The sequence below is a fragment of the Papaver somniferum genome, chromosome 7 (genome assembly GCF_003573695.1).
Source record: "Papaver somniferum cultivar HN1 chromosome 7, ASM357369v1, whole genome shotgun sequence".
Classification (NCBI taxonomy): domain Eukaryota; kingdom Viridiplantae; phylum Streptophyta; class Magnoliopsida; order Ranunculales; family Papaveraceae; genus Papaver; species Papaver somniferum.
In genome coordinates, this window is record NC_039364.1 from 236,874,066 (window position 1) to 236,892,242 (window position 18,177).

The window sequence follows — 18,177 nt, forward strand, 5'->3', positions numbered from 1 at the left end:
GACCCCTGATTAGGAGTCCCAGCTCGTGCTACTACGGCCATGGTGCCTTCTTCTACGGTTTGCACTAAAGGTGGTAGAGGATCAGCTTCGATTGTTGGCATTTCCAAATCAGGCTGAATGCCTATCTGCGGTGTTAGAACCGCCGCCACAGTTTGATTATGATCGTTTGTTGATGGCATTCCGAAGGTTGGCGGATGCGCGGGTTGATGTGTTCTGGATTCAGCCACCCTTTCTTTTGGTTGATGGAATTGATTCGTAGCAAAAGTTTTGCTGGTTTCTGCAGCCTTCGGGGCTGCCGTAGCTGTACTGTACTTTGTCGCCGCTGCACTGAGAGCCGCGGCTGCAACGGAGTTAGCGTTCATAGGCGAAGTTATTTCCGCAGTATCTTGCCTCTGACTAGTCATTTTGGATTTGTCTCCTTTCTGCTTGCTGCGGGTGATGACCGGGGTTGTCCTTGGTGCTTCCTTTGACGAGGCTTTGGATTTTCCTGCCTCCTGCGTCTTTTCCATCTTGGGTCCTTTTGTTGCTTTCTTTCTGCACAAGGGAATTTCAAACAGCGAGAAACATAAATGTCCGTGCGGATCGGGTTAATTTGCGAAATACCTATTCCAAGATGGGGAGAAACTGCCCGAGGGACACAGAGAAAACTTTAGGGAGGCTCACTTGATTAATACATATGAGTTAAAATACATGGGTTAAGGTCTATTAAAAGTGCGGACTCATTGAAAATATATGAAAACGCGTGAAGATCCCTTGGAAGATGCACGTAGATCCTTTGAAAATGTACGAAAACCCACCGAAGAAACAGGTCCGTACGAGATCTAAAAAATGTAAATCCGTGGATCTAAGCAATAAATCTTTTAACCAGTTTAAACTGCACCGATAGATACTGCTAGAGCTAATGAAGATAATGGGTGTGTTTTTGAAGATAATAAAGTTAACAAAAGGTAAATACTGCTAGAGCTAATGAAGCAGGGCAATCATATGCTAGTTTAAGGTGAAATAACAGGATAAGATAAATCTTTTACCGGGACGAAGTCCCTGTTTCTAGCGCCAGATTGTGAACACGTAAATCACGAAGGCATCTATATGTTCACAAAAAATGTTCGCATTCTATACACATGCTCGCACTGATGAGACGATTGTATTGATTCCTTGGCTCAAAACCTTCGGTTTATCATTGCCTCGTCTAATATCATCACCAGAGGCGTTCACATAGAGGAAGATAAAGAAAACGAAGTTTAAAAGTAATACTCGTGGAGTATGAAATGGATGTAAAGTGCTGAAATGAAAATAAGACTTGGAATTACGTGGTTCAACACTAAGGCCTACATCCACGGGGTTGTCGTTTTCACTATGCATTTGATGATTACAGAGGTAGTCGAATGACTTTGGAGTTTACATAGGTCTGCGAATTTTAAAAGGTAAACTTACACTAACAATTCTTCTCTCTCGACTTCCCTCTGAACCTCCCTCTCTTTTTCGATCCCCTCTCTCTTGGTGGAGATGGGGTATTTATAGGGTTAGAGTGTGGGACCCGTTTCTGAGAGCCGTTGGAACCTTATCTTCTTGTGCTTTGTGTCCATCACGCAGGGGTCTTCGTTCATTGCTTGATCACGCAGAGTCATCCTCGTTCGTTCCACGGGTTGATCGACACGTACACTGCTCAGAGTGTTTAGTGCGGGTAGTTGAGACGCATGCTCGTGTCAGACAAGTGTCTTCTGCCCCTGTCACGTCCATGTCAGTCAACCTTCTCTTCACCGTTGATCTTGGCTTCTTTTGGGGATGAGATAAAGCAACTCTTCGGGAGTTATTTGGTGCTCCGCAGTACACCGTGCTTTTGGTACATCCTTTAACTTCTGTCCTTGGATTTGTTTGGGCGAAGATCCGACGTCGACGGGATGAGCTTCTTGGCTGTGGGCGTGTGTCATCATGTGTTTGATGACTTGGTCCGCATGCTCTCCACATGTCTTCTCACATACACGTGTTTGATGATGAAATATGTACACAGTAATAGTTGTGGCTACCGTAGTCTCTTCGGGAGTTATTTGGTGCTCCGCAGTACACCGTGCTTTTGGTACATCCTTTAACTTCTGTCCTTGGATTTGTTTGGGCGAAGATCCGACGTCGACGGGATGAGCTTCTTGGCTGTGGGCGTGTGTCATCATGTGTTTGATGACTTGGTCCGCATGCTCTCCACGTGTCTTCTCACATACACGTGTTTGATGATGAAATATGTACACAGTAATAGTTGTGGCTACCGTAGTACGTATTGTTAGTGCTACAGACGAACAAACCATTACACGAATGAATGATTTTTATATCCGAGGGATCATTCTTGATAGCAAAGGTTTCAAACGGGACTATTGACTGATCAGTGGGTTGTCTTCCATTAAGGAAGTATATGAAGGTTTTAAACGGTACTTATCCAACGTCTCGTCTTCCTACAACGTCGTATAGGTAAGGGTTGAGTGGCAAGGTTATCGTCACTTGGAGAATAAAGAGCCGAGAGACTAGTGGCGAAATGCTTTTCTGGAGAATGTGATATTCGAGAACGAAATGCGAGTCGGAGATAAGTTTGATTGTTGCCTTAATGGTGAAGTATGTTTGACTACACTTAAATTGTTGTTTACAGGAAGATAAACTAATCATGTTAGCTTCCTTACGTTTCCTACAGAAGGTTAAAAGTTAACAGCCTGCTTGTTTATAGATGACTCGGCATCAAGACGTGACTCGGTCCGATTATCTGACAAACCTTTACTATGCCTCTTACCAGGTGAGTTTGCGTAAGGTACCTCGAGTTGGGGCGTGCTTTTAAGAACCCATGGGTAGAAACTTTACCTGAGCGAGTCGATGAATTATTATTGAACCATAGAAGTAGAACAGAACGTACAGTCAACTCGACACCGCGTGTTGTGGGTTGAGGAGTCGTGCATCCCACACCTGCAAACATCTATATAAACTCAAACAACTAACTTTACATCAACACACCGAACTTATCAATATTATTACTTGGTATTCTTCATAACCGCTCATGACTAATGCTCAAGGAAGAACAGTGCATCAGATCGAAAATCGAACTATAGGAATTAAAATCAGGTGTTGGTTCTCTTCAGATCGTGTCTACGTAAACACGATGATAATAAAGAAGCGGCGATAGCTCAACATGTAACCTGGAAAGGGTTGCCGTTTGCTCACTTTGAAGCTAATGAGATATTCGGAACTCGTTTCATGTGACGAACTAAAATTAATATTGGAGAAACATTATTTTCAAAAAAAACAAAATAACTGGAGTAAGCATTTTTAAGTAAATGGTGATGGCATTGTGGGACATTTTTTGTTTGGCCTTCAGTTGCTTATCTTTATTACAGTACCTCTATTACCCTTAGGACTGTGTAAAAATATTCTTATACTAGGTATCACCCCGGCTCACGGCCGGGGCTCAATCTTTTTAATCTTTTATTTGTTGTTTGGTTTGTGAGTCAGTATCCTTTCACAAAATTTTAGCTGAGTCATAGTAGTCAGGGTTTAGGCATATGGATCCGCGATTAAGGATGGTCTATGTATTTAGATAGTATTATCATACCATCAGGGACGGATCCAGGAAGTATAAATTTTCTTTTAAGGCCTGGGCTAAAAGCTTGGTCGAGAAAAAAAATATTTAGGCTTGTGAACTAGCAAGACCACCCGGGCTTTAGCCCCCTTTAGCCCAGGGGTAGGTCCGTCCCTGCATACCATAGTAGTCGGGGTCTACGGTCCCGGTCGTAGATTAAAAAATCTAGGGACAAACACAGTCCAGCATTAATATCAAATTAACTGTAATTTGGTTGAGTTTATAAGTTAGATGGGACTTGCAGCCTCGATGTTTTATTGGTCGGATCTAATTAGACGGGGCCTAGAGCCCGGCCGTGATCCCTTGCACAAACTCCAGTATGTCGTTGGTCGGATCAAATTAGTTGGGGCCTACAGCCCCCGTCGTGGTCCCTTACAAAAATACCAGTTATTTTATTGGTCATACCAAATTAGCTAGGACCTACAGCTCCGACCATGGTCTTTTACACGTAAATTCCAGTATTTTTTTGGTTGGGTCAAATTAACCATGATCACAAGCCCGATCGTGACCCCTTTGCTTTTTTACAAATTTATATTTGGTGCTAAGGTTATCCGTCATTAATAGAGTTAATATAATTACGGCAAACCTAAATAAATTTTCAAAAGAACGAAATTTGTTAAAATAGGTTTTCTATTATCGGTGATAATTGCTATGGAGTTTGCGCTTTTGTTTTCTGGAATTAGAGGTTCGGGAAGCTGAAAGGTCATCAAGCTTATGTCAGATATTTGCTTTAGAAACTTGTCGCATTAACATTGTTCACCTTTCAAGAATATAAGCTAGCCCAAGAAGGGAAAAAAAGAAACACTTTCCTTTTTTGTCGTGATGTGTAAGCCCTTCAGTTTACCTCTTGTTGCAAACTTGCTATAACATGTGTTTTTTAGTGATGATTTGTCGTGTGTGGTGTAGTCAATCAATGCATAGTATAGTACGCTCCTAGGATAGTGAAAGTGTTTGGAATTAAATCATGTAAGGAGAGTCTAGCAGATTAATTGTGGAAGGAAGTTTGATTTTTTTAACCTTGGCCTCGTGTTCTCTTCATCTTTGTTCAAATCACCGATTTATAATAGCCTTGCGCTATGAAATTATAACTAATGAATAGACACTCGAAAAAAACAAAGATCGAAGGGGTGAGCGTATCGGTTGGTCTGGTGAATCGGAGATAATAAGCCGATAAACGTACAATGAGAAGAAATTAACTTTATTATAAATAGTTAAATACCATAAATTGGTACTAATTTTGGAAATCCAAAAATATGGAAACTACACGGATCTTATTGTAGTTTACAAAAATCAAATAAATACCAAGAATTGGTATCCAAAAATATACACGTATCTTATGGTAGTTTAGCAAAATCAGGAAACCCACCGGTCGGACGGACGTCTATATAGAACATATAACGAATCGATCCGTGTCGTGGGATGACGAAATCGATGGTCGGATTTATAAGGCTACACAAACACCACTTCTTTTTATAATCTAGACGTAGGCCGGTGCTCAACCTTTTAGAGTTTTTTTTATTGTTTGGTCGGTTGGTCAGTATCTTCACATATTTTAGTCCGTCTATCTTCCCATACAATTTTAGTCTGTATATAATAGTCGGGAGCATATTTAGTTAGTCCGGTCATACCAGAACGGTCCCGATATTTAGTTGGTCGTGTCATATTATAGCATGTTAGTTAGTCGAATCACAGTAGCATGTTTACTTAGTTGAATCATAGTAGGGGGCCAACGGCCCGGCCGTAGATTATAAAATTTAAAGGAAAATATAATATCCGCATTAAAATTAGTCATGATTAAGTAAACTCTACAGGGTCTTCAGATTAATATTTGTTTTTTTTTGTTGGCAATCTTTTTCTTTTTTTGCTTCGATCAGAAGGTCGGAAATATTTGGATTACAAATGGTCACATTAAAGATAGCCCATTCTCTTGATTTTATAACTTTTGTTGTGGGTCTCCCTCTTGCCACTCTTTGGCAATGAGCGGGTGGGGCTACAGTCCAAGAAAGTCTCCAGTTAAGGAATATATGGATATGTCTCCTGTTGTGCTATATGGGTATGCATTGTGCATGAATGGGTGGGATGAGACCATATATATTGTGCATGCATTTATGGAAACCAACATATATAAAGAATGTTCCAGACACAAACAGTGTGGCCATTAGGAAACCACGTTATGAAAGGTACCGTGACAATATATCTTAATAATTGGGGTCGTGGAATAATGTGATAAATTTCATGAATTCATTACCATGTTGGTGCAGATCTCTGGAACTGACAAATGAACGGACCAGTGGATGCCGGTCTGTTCATTGGCTCTACTTCATTCATATGATCTAAGGCTGACGGTGTCGTGGTTGAGTGGGTTTCGGCGAGAAACTTTAAAATCCATTTCAAATGAAAGCAGCTAAGTTTGTGAATGTGATACGCTGCGGGGTCATTATCAATGGAAAACGAAGTTGTTTATTTATTAATGATAGCTTGGATTTTTTTATATAGGACTCTTTAGTATCAGAATTAGGACAGTATTTTTTGGTTCCATAATTAGCAAAAATTCTATTTCCGGAAACAGTGCGAAACTCACGTTTAAAAATCAAGCTATTATTAATAAATTAATGGGGCTCAAACAATATCGGGAATTCAATGGATCGACGGACGTCTATATAGGACATATAACGAATCGATCTGCGTCGTGGGATGACGAAATCGATGGTCGGATTTGTAAGGCTACACAAACACCACTTCTTTTTATAATATAGACTAGGTATCACCCCGGCCTACGGCCGGGGCTCAACCTTTTAGAGTTCTTTTTATTGTTTGGTCGGTCGGCCAGTGTCTTCTCATATTTTAGTCCATCTATAATAGTCGGGAGTATATTTAGTTAGTCCGGTCAATACCACAACGGTCCTGATATTTAGTTGGTCGTGTCATATTATATCGTGTTAGTTAGTCGGTCACAATAGTGTGTTCAATTAGGCGGGTCATAGTAGCCGGATGGGGTCGGGGCCTATGGCCCCGGCCGTGGATTAGAAAATTTAAAGGCAAATATGATATACGCATTAAAATTAGCCGTGATTAGGTAAAATCTATAGAGTCTTCAAATTAATATTTGTTTTTTTTTGGTAAAATCAGAAAGGATATTTATAGTTAGTGCATGAAAACTTTTAAGGAAACCGACACGCATTAGGAAGTTGATTCGAGTCACATAAGGAAATGTTGAGTCTCGTTTTGCACCGGGCCGGGGCATAATCCCTGCCGTCTAAAACAAAATATTAAAAGAAGATCATCTCACGAACCGACGAACATAAATATCTCTCAAAATTATATGTCTAAAACGGACGGATGGATAGAAATCTCGCCAACTATCTTTCCCAGCCGTCAGATTGCCGAAATCAGGACCGTCTATTACCCAAGACAGACATCACTTCTTTTTATAACAGCCTTATTATTACTTCAAAGTCATATATTCTTATATCGTGACATCAATCCCGAACGATCAAAATAATAAAATCCCCGTCAAATATACAACGGACGGATGTACATTTCGCGAACTAACGGTCCAAGCGGCAGAATGGCCAAAGTCAATGTTTGGATCTGTCCCAAGGCTAATTTGTAATATGCGTGAATCTAATATCTCTATACATGGTTCTAAAATTGTACATAGAATATTAGTAAACTAAACCGAGTTTGTTTGTCCATTTTGTTGTACAACTTTGTCTCCATTCAGCAATTTGTAGCATCCTCAAAGGTCTGATGACCGAGTCAAACTTTTAGGCTGTTCATTTTTTTATGTTTTTGGGCAAGGTTTTATGCTTGCTCCTCGTGCTTTCTTTAAATTGCAAATTAAATTATGTCATTGGGTATTTAATTTGCAAGAGATGATTTCATGGGGTGCTATTCGTGTTTTTGAGTTCGTGTCTATTTGGTAACATTTTCTTTTTGCTTTGTCTTAATTTGCTGCGAAAGGAAGAGAATGAAGCACCAGGTTGCACCCGGGTGAAGCTTCCTGCCCAACAACTTTCTCCAATTCCTTACTTTACCTTACCATAACTTAGTTAGTTTAACTTGATACCTAGTACATATATAGATACTGTGATATTGTGCTAATGTCCTACGGCTGTCTACATTTTTTTTGAAAAAAAATTTGCGAAACTTTTTGCATTGGTTTCCTTTTTTGTTTTCCCTTGTAGATAAAACGTAAGTATCTCTCAAAACATAGTCAGATAAGGAAATTTGAATATATCCCTCTCCCATATTTTTATTAGGAAACGTAGTTAACGTGGTATTTTTATCCCGATATATAATGGTCAAGACATCTTATTATGGAAGCATAGTCAAATCAGGAAACCCAACAATCCGACGGACGTCTATATTTTAAAGGTAGTTTTTACACTGATCAAGTCAAGTTGGGACCAATTTCTTTTATTCTTACTAGTATAGCACGCATGCGCGATGCACCTGCCGGTACATTCGTTTCGTAATTTTGTGGTCTTCGTGCAGTAATCAACGATCAAAATCAACACTCGGTCAACGCCAAGTAGTGAAAACTCATTTCACGTTAATGTGCAAAAGTATCACAACTAAACTTGAATTTTTCAGTTAATAATAATTTTTCAATGTTAGACTCCGACAGAATTAGAGCAGCTTTGTAAGTGGCTTTCGCCACTCTTCTTCTTCACCTGAAATTTCTCTTGTTCCTCTCTTTTCATAGGACCCAACAAACTGCGTACGGAAGAAAAGTCTGTATTTCCCTGTTCTTCTCTCTAAGATTGTTCATCCGCCATGCCATATCTTTTTGCAACACTGAGCTTGAAAAAACCCATTTTACGCCAAACTGTATAGATTCTCAAAAAATACATCCAAACCTCCCTAAAATATACTGCAATGACAAAATATATGCTCCACAGACTCTTCTATAGCGTGATTGAACTTACGTTTTTTAGGCCTGCCACTGGAATGCCCCGTGATTGAAGCATAGTTAAAGTTGGCAGTGAATCCTTCAAGGCAGTCTAAAGCATAAAGGAAACTTTCGGTGCGTCTTTGGTCCACAGAAAAGAAGCTGATGCGCCACTGCCATTTGATTAATTATTCCAGTAAAGATCCATAACAAAGCTAAGAATTAAATCTTGTAAAAAGGAGAAGTTAACAACTGATGACGCACCCGTATGAAAGAAAAATCAGAAAAGATAGATTTGATGAATAGTTTTTATCTTTTTTATTGAAACCATTAAAGACATAAGAACAACCAAGCAAAGTTAGCTAATTATACGATATATTTGATATAAGCAGTGAGACTAAGTCTTCAACATGAACCAATAAGTGATATTAGTTTGAAATCTTGAACAGCTAGTGAGATTAAAAATTGTTCGCTCCTTAGAACGCCATATTTAAACGGACACTATATAAGCCTTTCGATAAAATTTACATCTCTTCTCTGATCAAATTCTTGAACAACACTTACAACAGTCACTTCTAGATCACCTTAGGAACAACAATGAAGACAGAGTTCCCCAACTAACCAAAGACTACAATGGCAATGTATGCCAAACTAATGAAACCAAAACTGTCTATCACCCTGATTTGATTCCATCAAAACTCTCTACCATTATTGTTTTCCAATTCTACAGATTAGGGGAAGCAACTCAAATAGCGTGTACTTTAAGTCCTACATATACCAGTAAACAGATGCTCTAAAGTGAATTAATAGTAAGGCTTCAGATTCAGATTTTAACCTAAGGACATGATCCAAACAAAATTCAAAAGGAATCCCTACTACCATGTGATTTGTGGGAATCAGAATTTGCATCAATTCCTAGCCAAACACTCACATGATTTAAAGACGAAATGTGACCTAAACTGCTCAAAACATACACAGCTAATATGTCAATAAGCAACAAACAATCATACACAGTAACACAGCTTTAAAAAACATACCAGAACTTATTGATGCTTCATGCTCATTTTTGTTTGCATGTGTATCTCGTGCTTCTGCTCGCATACGTTAAGCCTTGCGTCATTTTTGATGAAGCTCTTGTCTTTCATTTTCTGTCTTGCGTTTTCAGAAATACGCCAATTGTTTAATCGAATATCTCTTTGCTGCTGCCGTTTCTTCTCAGCTTCTATTTCTAGCCGCGCTTGTGTTCTAGGACTATGACGAACCTCCATTTGTATTAGAAGCTGAGCTTTTGTAATAGTACTCCTATGTTATTTGTTGTAATTCATGTAACTGAAAAAGAAAAGAAGTCTTTTGGTTAATTCTTTAAACAGTTAGCACAAAAATAATATTGAAAACTGAAGATGCACAATCAAAATTGAATCTAAATACATACCTGTTCAAGTTTAATTTGAGAAGAAGAAAGAGATAAGAATTGGATTTGGTTTTTCCATCACAGCTTAGGGCAAAGAATTTACCGACAGTACCAACAGAAAATAACCTACGAAATTTAAAAATAGCCTAGTCAGTAAGTTCTTAAACAAATTTAGCCGTAACTGGACATTTAGAAATTTACATGTTGAACAAATAGGATTTGGTTTTGGCAACCCACTTAGTTTAAGTGCATCAACAAAGAACAATTTCCTAATCCTAATGCTGCAGGTAATGTTCCTCCTAGCTTAGCTTTAACACATTCATTATCTACAGTTCTTTATTGCGTCCACTAATAGTTCATTGCTCTTCATTTCTATTAACATATATCATCACCAGATTGCTCCTTCAACTGCATCCACCTAAAGATCTTCCCTGCAATACCATTTCTACCATATCACCAACACTAACAATCCAGACATCCACCTCATTACATAACATTACCACTTCTATTTCAGCTTAAATTACATAACCATACAAACTCTAACTGCATCTGCAAATTCTGTTCAATACACATCATTGTCAACCCAAAACCAATACAAATTCCCCACTCTGCGACTGTATCATCATCTCACACTCCCATTAATCATTTTCTAAGCCTAACTATCCATGAAATCTAACTCTTCTTTTTGTAACTCAAATCAACAGGAAACATTTACCAAAAACCCTAATTTCCTTAAATTGAAGCAAACATCAGAAAAGAAGAAAAATCAGGTAGATATTAATAATAGAAATAAACAATCGAACTCACCTATTCAGAGTTCTTCCGGAAAGTCTGATGTTTTAAAGTCTGAGAGTAGTGAAATCCAAATCATCTGAATCTGCCTGAATCAGCAAAGTAGGTTGAATTTGAAGTAGAACCCCTTATTGTGAACGAAATCAAGTGAAATAATTTGTTTAGACGAAGGATAGGTTTGCCATTTCGGAGGGTGTCCGGACCACATCGAGGCTTCACCAAACAATTACCTCTTTTCTTTATATTAGTAAGATAAATGATACGGAGTTTATTCCTTGAGTAGTTTTATACAGAGGTTCTACTATAATGCTGATGATAAATTCTTATTCGAATTAGTTCTGGTGGAATCTCAATTGTCTACCCATTTCCCCTTTCAACCGAGATTTAACAAAAACACGGAAATTACCTAACACTGAATTTTTCACCTTCCAAGTTTTAGTTCTGACGAACAACAATATTTATCATTCAAAAATTACAAAGAGCAGAGTGCAGACAATGCAAGATTAACAGACAAGATAAATTAGTTTACATGAATAAAAGTGCAAGATGTAATTAAAGACAAGCAAGGGATTCATCATACCGATAAGCACTATATCTTGGAGCTGTAACTCGGGCACCACCATTAGGAATGCTTGGCAAATCATGCAGTTTCTGGAAACTCATTTCCTTAAGGTTGTAAGATATAATTTTATCTGGTATACTAATCAATAAATTTGACGATACTTCATCTTCTTCGATAAGCAGTATAGAGAAATCATAATCTGCTCGAACCATTTCTGGGTAGGCAGTTGTCAATTCTTCCAGATCGACACTATATTTCACAGTCCAGCCTGTGTAATCAATATCCATCTCCAAAATATCGAATTGTGTTGCACTAGAATGATGAACCTCCACGAAATACAAATGTCCATTGCACACTCCAAAATACTCACACTTAACCTTCCTACTGATGGCATAGTCTTTAGCAATTCTTTACTGGCATTGAAATATAGCGAACAATCTCTGTTAATCCAATGGAGCGAACCATTCCAATACACACCAGCAGGACTACAAAACGTATTCACTGGTGCAGAGAACCCATCACCTGGTAATCTCCAGGAATCTGTTTTAGAAGAGTACGTTTCAATCTGAAATGTATCTCTATCACTGGAACTCCAAATAAAAACAACTTCATAGTAATTTGATCTGAGAGGATCATAAACCATGTTAACACTACAAATCCGTTGGAAAACACTTGATTTTCTAAACGGAGATGGATGAAGAGGTTTCAAACATTTAGTTGAAGGATTATATACGTAATAACTGAAATCACCATAATATGTTCTGTAACTCCTACAGATGAACAAACCATTACAAGAATGAATGATTTTTATATCTGATGGATCATTGTTGAAAGCAAGGGTTTCAAACGGGGCTGATGATTTGCTGAATTTTCTTTCACTAAGGAAGAAAATAAAGGTTTTAAAGGGAATAAGTCCAGAAGGGTGACTGTAATAACATTTAATTTTATAAGTTTTGGGTAAGAAGCCTACTGTCACTTGTAGAATGAACAACCGAGGGACAAATGGCAAACTACGGTTTCGAACTAGGTAATGATCACGAATAAAATCCTGGCTGGAGATTATAGAAAGCCATTCCTTTGATATAGATTTGAATTTGAGCAGGGATTTCACTGGTAAGCACACCAGAATTTGGCTTAACAGATCAATGTTGCTACCAACCTGAATCGATGATGATGAAGATAGAGATGTCAACGATAATGAATTCTCATTTGATAAATCTTCAGAGGAAAGACAAGGAACTCTAGAGAACCGAAGGAGCTGTTTCAAAGATAAGAAACTCATTAAGAACAATGAAATATTGGGAAATTTCCTTACTGAAAGTTTTCAAGGGTACAGAGGAAGGGTTCTGTTTATGAATTTTTCAGATCCGAATTAATATAAGAGCTATGCCTTAATGGTGAAGTCTGACCATATTTAAGTATATAAATTAGTATAAGGAAGAAGACACAATCCTTCTTGTGAGATTCACTGAGTTTTGCTTATGTAGCTGACTCATCTGAATCGGGCTCGATTAAATCTGGCTCAAAAAACTTTGTAGCGCAATAAATATGAACATCGTCTACACTGTTTAGATATGATATGCAAGCTAGACATCTAGTTAGATATCATAAAAATGAATAACCAGTCTGATTTATGGCTGAAGGAAGTCAGAGTAGAGTAAGATGTCAGACGACGAATCAGGAAAAACTAACACCCTTAAATTTTCAAAACCAAAGTAACTAATTGGCTAATCACTTTTCTTATGTCAACACCCTCACTATACTTCTCTCCGTTATCAAAGTCAACAATTTATTTTTTAATTTGCTAAATATATTCAATGGGTAGGATCGGTTGACATGGTTATAATAACATAATCTTGACATTTTAGTGCCATTTTTCTACCAAACCCAACGGGCAATGAATTTGAGGCTAGTTTTTTGATGACATGTTCTTCTTATAAGTCTCTACACTCGCACCAAAAATGAGAGCATTCCAAGATGTATAAGACCACCATCTATCATTTTGAATATCAACAGTTGAAAATTAACGGTTGAAATTAAAATTTGTGGATGGTGAAGTTTCGTATTTCAGAATTCTCTCATTTTTAGTAGGAATGTAAAGTTTTATACGAGGAACATGTCGTCAAAATATTAGCCTTAAATTCATTGCCTGTTGGGTTTGGTAGAAAAAATGACAACCATGTCAACGGATTATGTTATTATAACCATGTCAACGGATCCTTCCCCTTCGTCTAAACAATAATTTAGAGATAAGTGAGACTACACATACCCAATATGCTACCGGAACATGTATGCATTTGAAGTTTTGAACTGCAAATGAACAGAAAAAATGCAAAATGGATTGAATATGTATAACTGATATTGAATTTAAAGAAATTAAGAAGATGCTGAGAAAATAACCAAAAATACATTCAAGCCAAAGAGTCTTAAGCATTTGAGACCAAGAATGGGAACAAAACACAAGGCGTTTTCTTGGATCAAACAATTACATCGACATACACACAAAATAAAGGCAGGACAGTAATCAAACACTAGAAAGTGTCGGAATATATTGATAGGCATCATAATATCGGTACAATTTTTCCGAACATTTCCCTGAACTTGTGATAAATCATGCAGTTTGATGAATCTTCTGCTCCTGATATCATAAGAAATGATCTCATTTTGTATCTGTAACACCAAGGATGGTGAATCTCCTTCTTCATGAACAAGTAATACTGAGAATTTGGAATGAATCAATAATTCTAGCCTTTCGAAGTATGAATTTGTTAGTACTTCAAGATTAACATGATACTTCACATTCCACCCACTGTAATCACTCTGCATCTCCTAGACGTCAAACCTAGTCGTGGTTGAACCACTCGTCTGAATAAGGTTCAAATGACCTTTGCACACCCCCAAAGTACTCGATCCTAATTTTATCAATTCCAGGACTGATAGGTGGCATTGGCATTACCTTTATCAAGTCTTGATCAATATCAAAATAGAAGGAAGAGTTCCATAAGCTTATCCAATGCAATGAACCATTCCAAAATACACCTGAAGTGTAGAACATAATTTTAGGTGCAGGCACAGGACATCCAGAAACCCACCAAGAGTCTGTACTGGAAGAGTAGATTTCAGTATGATGATTAACCATATCATTTCTCCAAATGCAGACAACTTTGTAATGAGGTGATTGGAGAGGGTCAAAGGCTAAGCTAGCACTGCAAACCCAAAGATAACCACGTCCTCTCATTTGAGGTCTAGACAATACCTTGAAATGCTTCGTAAGAGGACTGTAGACGTAGTATGTTGGTCGACCAATGGCAGACCTGGTACTGCTGAAACAAAAGAGACCATTACAAGATTGTTCAATCCTTATCCTTGCTTGAACAGTCACAAAAGTTAAATTTTTGAAGGGAGCAACTTCAGTGACTTTTCCATCAAGAATGATATATTCTTTGTCTTGGTCGAAAAGTGACAAACGTATTGCTAAGAACAATCCCTCGACTGAGGGGAGGTTTTGAAGGCAATAGTTTTGAACAAAAAGTGGTTCAGATATGATAGAAAGTCATTGTTTGATACAGATTTAGAAACTGCGAGAGCTTTCAGTGGTAGACACAAGAGAATTTGACTTAATAGATCAGTATTATTGGCTATAATTGAAATTGCCAACGATGGCATTGATGTTGGTATAGAAATCTCAGGCAACAAATTATCACCTGAAATCTCATCAATAATAACCATGATGACTAAAAACGCACTGATTTTAGAAGAGGATGAATGAGTTTGAAACAGATGAAAGTCTTCGTACAGATTCACAATAAGTGAAGGATTTGGCAAAATTATTAAACAAAGAAAGAGTAGTGGTCAACATTCAAAAGAAACAATCGAAAGAGTCAAAAACTCACCAGTTTTTTGGTTTTCATCCTCGATAATTAGGTTCATATAACCCCTCATAGCATGAAAATGCTAGATGTGAGTAATATTTCTTGCCAGTCTTAAGGCCTTTTACGTCCTTTGTAAGGTTTCCTTAACTTCTGCTGCCACCTCCAGTAGAAAGCTGAAAAAGCTAGCTTGGCAAAAACCATAATAAGCATAGTTAAAATCTTTTTGATCTTGATGACATGCAAAATCGTTCTAATTAGCAATAATTTAACTATTGAGATGGATTACGAACATTTTAATCAGAGGCTTATAAATATCATCGCTCTTGACATAACATTCATAGCTCTATTTATGTCATTCTGAATTAAAGAACCTTGACTAGTCTTTCTGAAACTTGCCCCCTCTGCAAATCAAACCCAAGAAACTAATCTGAAGGCCAAACAGATTTTCCTAGATCATTTCAAGCACAGGGTGAAGCATTTCTAATAGACACAAGAAACCAAATACAAGCGAGTGATTTAACTGACTGAGAAAGTAAAATGGGGTAAATGAAAAAGAATCAAAAGTTACCATGCTATGGCTAGATTCAAATACCAAAGTATGTCATTTGATAAGTGAAGTTTACATTATTAAGTCAATTGGCAAAAATGGTCAAATACAGAACAACTTGAAAACCTGCGCCTCAGTGCCTAGGTATGATTGCAAACATCCGTGGCATACATTATCTTTGTACGTCTCAGTGAAAATCGAAACAAGAGGAAGAATTCCTCAAACTGATTCAATGAAACATATCATTATATGCAGGAAAAGTCATAAAAAGACATCCAGACTCCCTCAAACTGTTAGTTTCAGTGAGTACATTTTTATATCACGTTCCAGTGCCGATTTCAAGGGGTTGAAAACAATGCAAAGTGACGTGATTTCAAGGGGTTAAACTATGTGAGCACTAAAATTAATCAGCTAGAAACAATTGGAAGTCACCGCCTCACAGAATTATAGTGAATCCTGATAGGATTGACAATGTTGTATTAAACAAACATTATTTACCTAAAGAAAACAATCTAAAGAAGCAATCTAATTAAGAAACCAATCTAAAGGTCACCTCATTACCTGATTCTTGTAATTTTCCTAGTAAATCTAGACTTTCTTGAGATGAAACCTCCAACCTAACCTTGCCAATGTGGACTGCTATAACGCATCCCTGTGAAGTGTTTTCTTGATTTCAATTAGTCATTTCACTAATTTTCCCACATCTTTTTGCAATTCAATCCCTAATAATTCAAAAATTGGGGCTCCAAACAAAAATGAATTTTCGCAAAGCACTTGCGAATAATTTTTCTTCCACATCGAATTAATTCTACAGATGGGTTTCCTAATACAAAGGAGAAACTCCCAGCAGACGAATTCTCTTGAATCTTGAATTCGGTGAAGTTGTGAACACCTCCTTCTTTGCTTCAGGCTCTTCCCCATTGATGTTATTTGATTCCTACCCCGTAAGAGCTAGAACATTTTTTATTTTTTTAATGGGACCATGATATGATAAGTGATTAGATCTTCCGTTGTACAACTACAGGGGATATGGAGTATCTTAGACTCCTAGTGGATTCAAATGACTATGTTACCCTTTAATCTAAAAATCTAATGACTATATTATCCGAGCTTCTCAATGATGTTTTCCAACGGCGTTTCACCACTGTGTCTAGTGTACCGCATCAGTGCAGACTCAGTTTTTCTCGGACTTTGAAGAACTGTCTTGACAGTGTGCTTAGCAGACCGGATGACTTGAATGCTTGGTTACGACTCTTACTCTTCCCAATATGTACCTTATCTCTCTACAGACCCAAACGTTCCGCGGAGGAGAAGTCGTGTAATAGGAAGAGACTTCAGGTAGCTGCGATTCAACAAGCTTTATTGATGAACGATTTTTTAAAGACCATGCTTTTTTTTAGGGATCATGGTTATATTTTGGGTAAAGATGATGTGGTTTTTATGTTGTTGTAAAAGTGGTAGTAAAGTTGTCGTTCACTCAGACTTATGAAGATTCGATTTTAGATTCAAACTCGATAGAAAACTTAAGAAGTTGTTGTTATCAAGATTATAAAAAGCACCAAGACTCAAGATTCCACCATTGACCAATTAAGTGATTTAATCTAATCAATATTCATGAATTCTTTGCGTTTAAAGTGATTCTAATTTATTGCCTCTAGTAGATTTTTTGAAGTAACAATTGTATACATCAAGCATGAAACATCAAAAGTCTTAAACTAAGCATGCTCCATCAAAACAGATCACAATCATTCAATAAAAATCAATTTTCCAATATTAGTTCCATGCAAATAATCATAAAAGAAATTGCAAGAATTAATTAAAATAGAAATATACCACTTTTTATGGAACAATGGCTTCCTCCATCGCCTCGGATAAGGGGTTTAGCTCCTCATATTATTCACGTGCTCAAAATAGGTGTTCATACCTCAAAAGGGTGAAAAACAAGAGGAAACTAATAAAGAAGACAGTTCGCAACGTTTTATAGGCGTTACAAACTGACGGTTACAGAGAACTGTTGCAATAGGTGCTGTTACAGGAAAAGATAGAAAATATATGTTGTTGAATAAAAGATTGCTCTGAAGGGTCTAATGTTCTTCGTGTTCTTCAGCAGCAGCAGCAGAACTCGACTTCCTGCAACTTCGATTTCTCGACTCTATGGTGTTCTAAACTTCCCCTAACTTCTCCTAAACTTTCATATCCTTATTTGGGACTCGAGCACGCCTTTTATACACCTCCAAACCCTCTAGAACCCGATTAATTCTATGTTTTCCTTCCGTGCAAGTCACGACAATAATTTCTTCCCACAATTGTTTGACGCGTTTCTGAGCTTTCCAACAAATCCCAAACTCTTCCTTAAATATAAGCGTATCTTAGGAAAGAATATCTTGCCTTTAGTCTCCCCGAAATTCCACAAATAAATCAAACAGGGACCCGTGAACTTCTTCCGCTTCTGTTTTGCTCCAATCCGAGTTCTAGCCAATTTGAGT

The 18,177-nt window shown here is 37.6% G+C and overlaps 2 pseudogenes; both read right to left on the reverse strand.

Moving 5' to 3' along the window:
* Positions 1–8,148: 8,148 nt before the first annotated feature.
* Positions 8,149–12,675, reverse strand: LOC113299916 (annotated as a pseudogene).
* Positions 12,676–13,629: 954 nt separating this feature from the next.
* LOC113299917 lies at positions 13,630–16,239 on the reverse strand (annotated as a pseudogene).
* Positions 16,240–18,177: the final 1,938 nt, after the last annotated feature.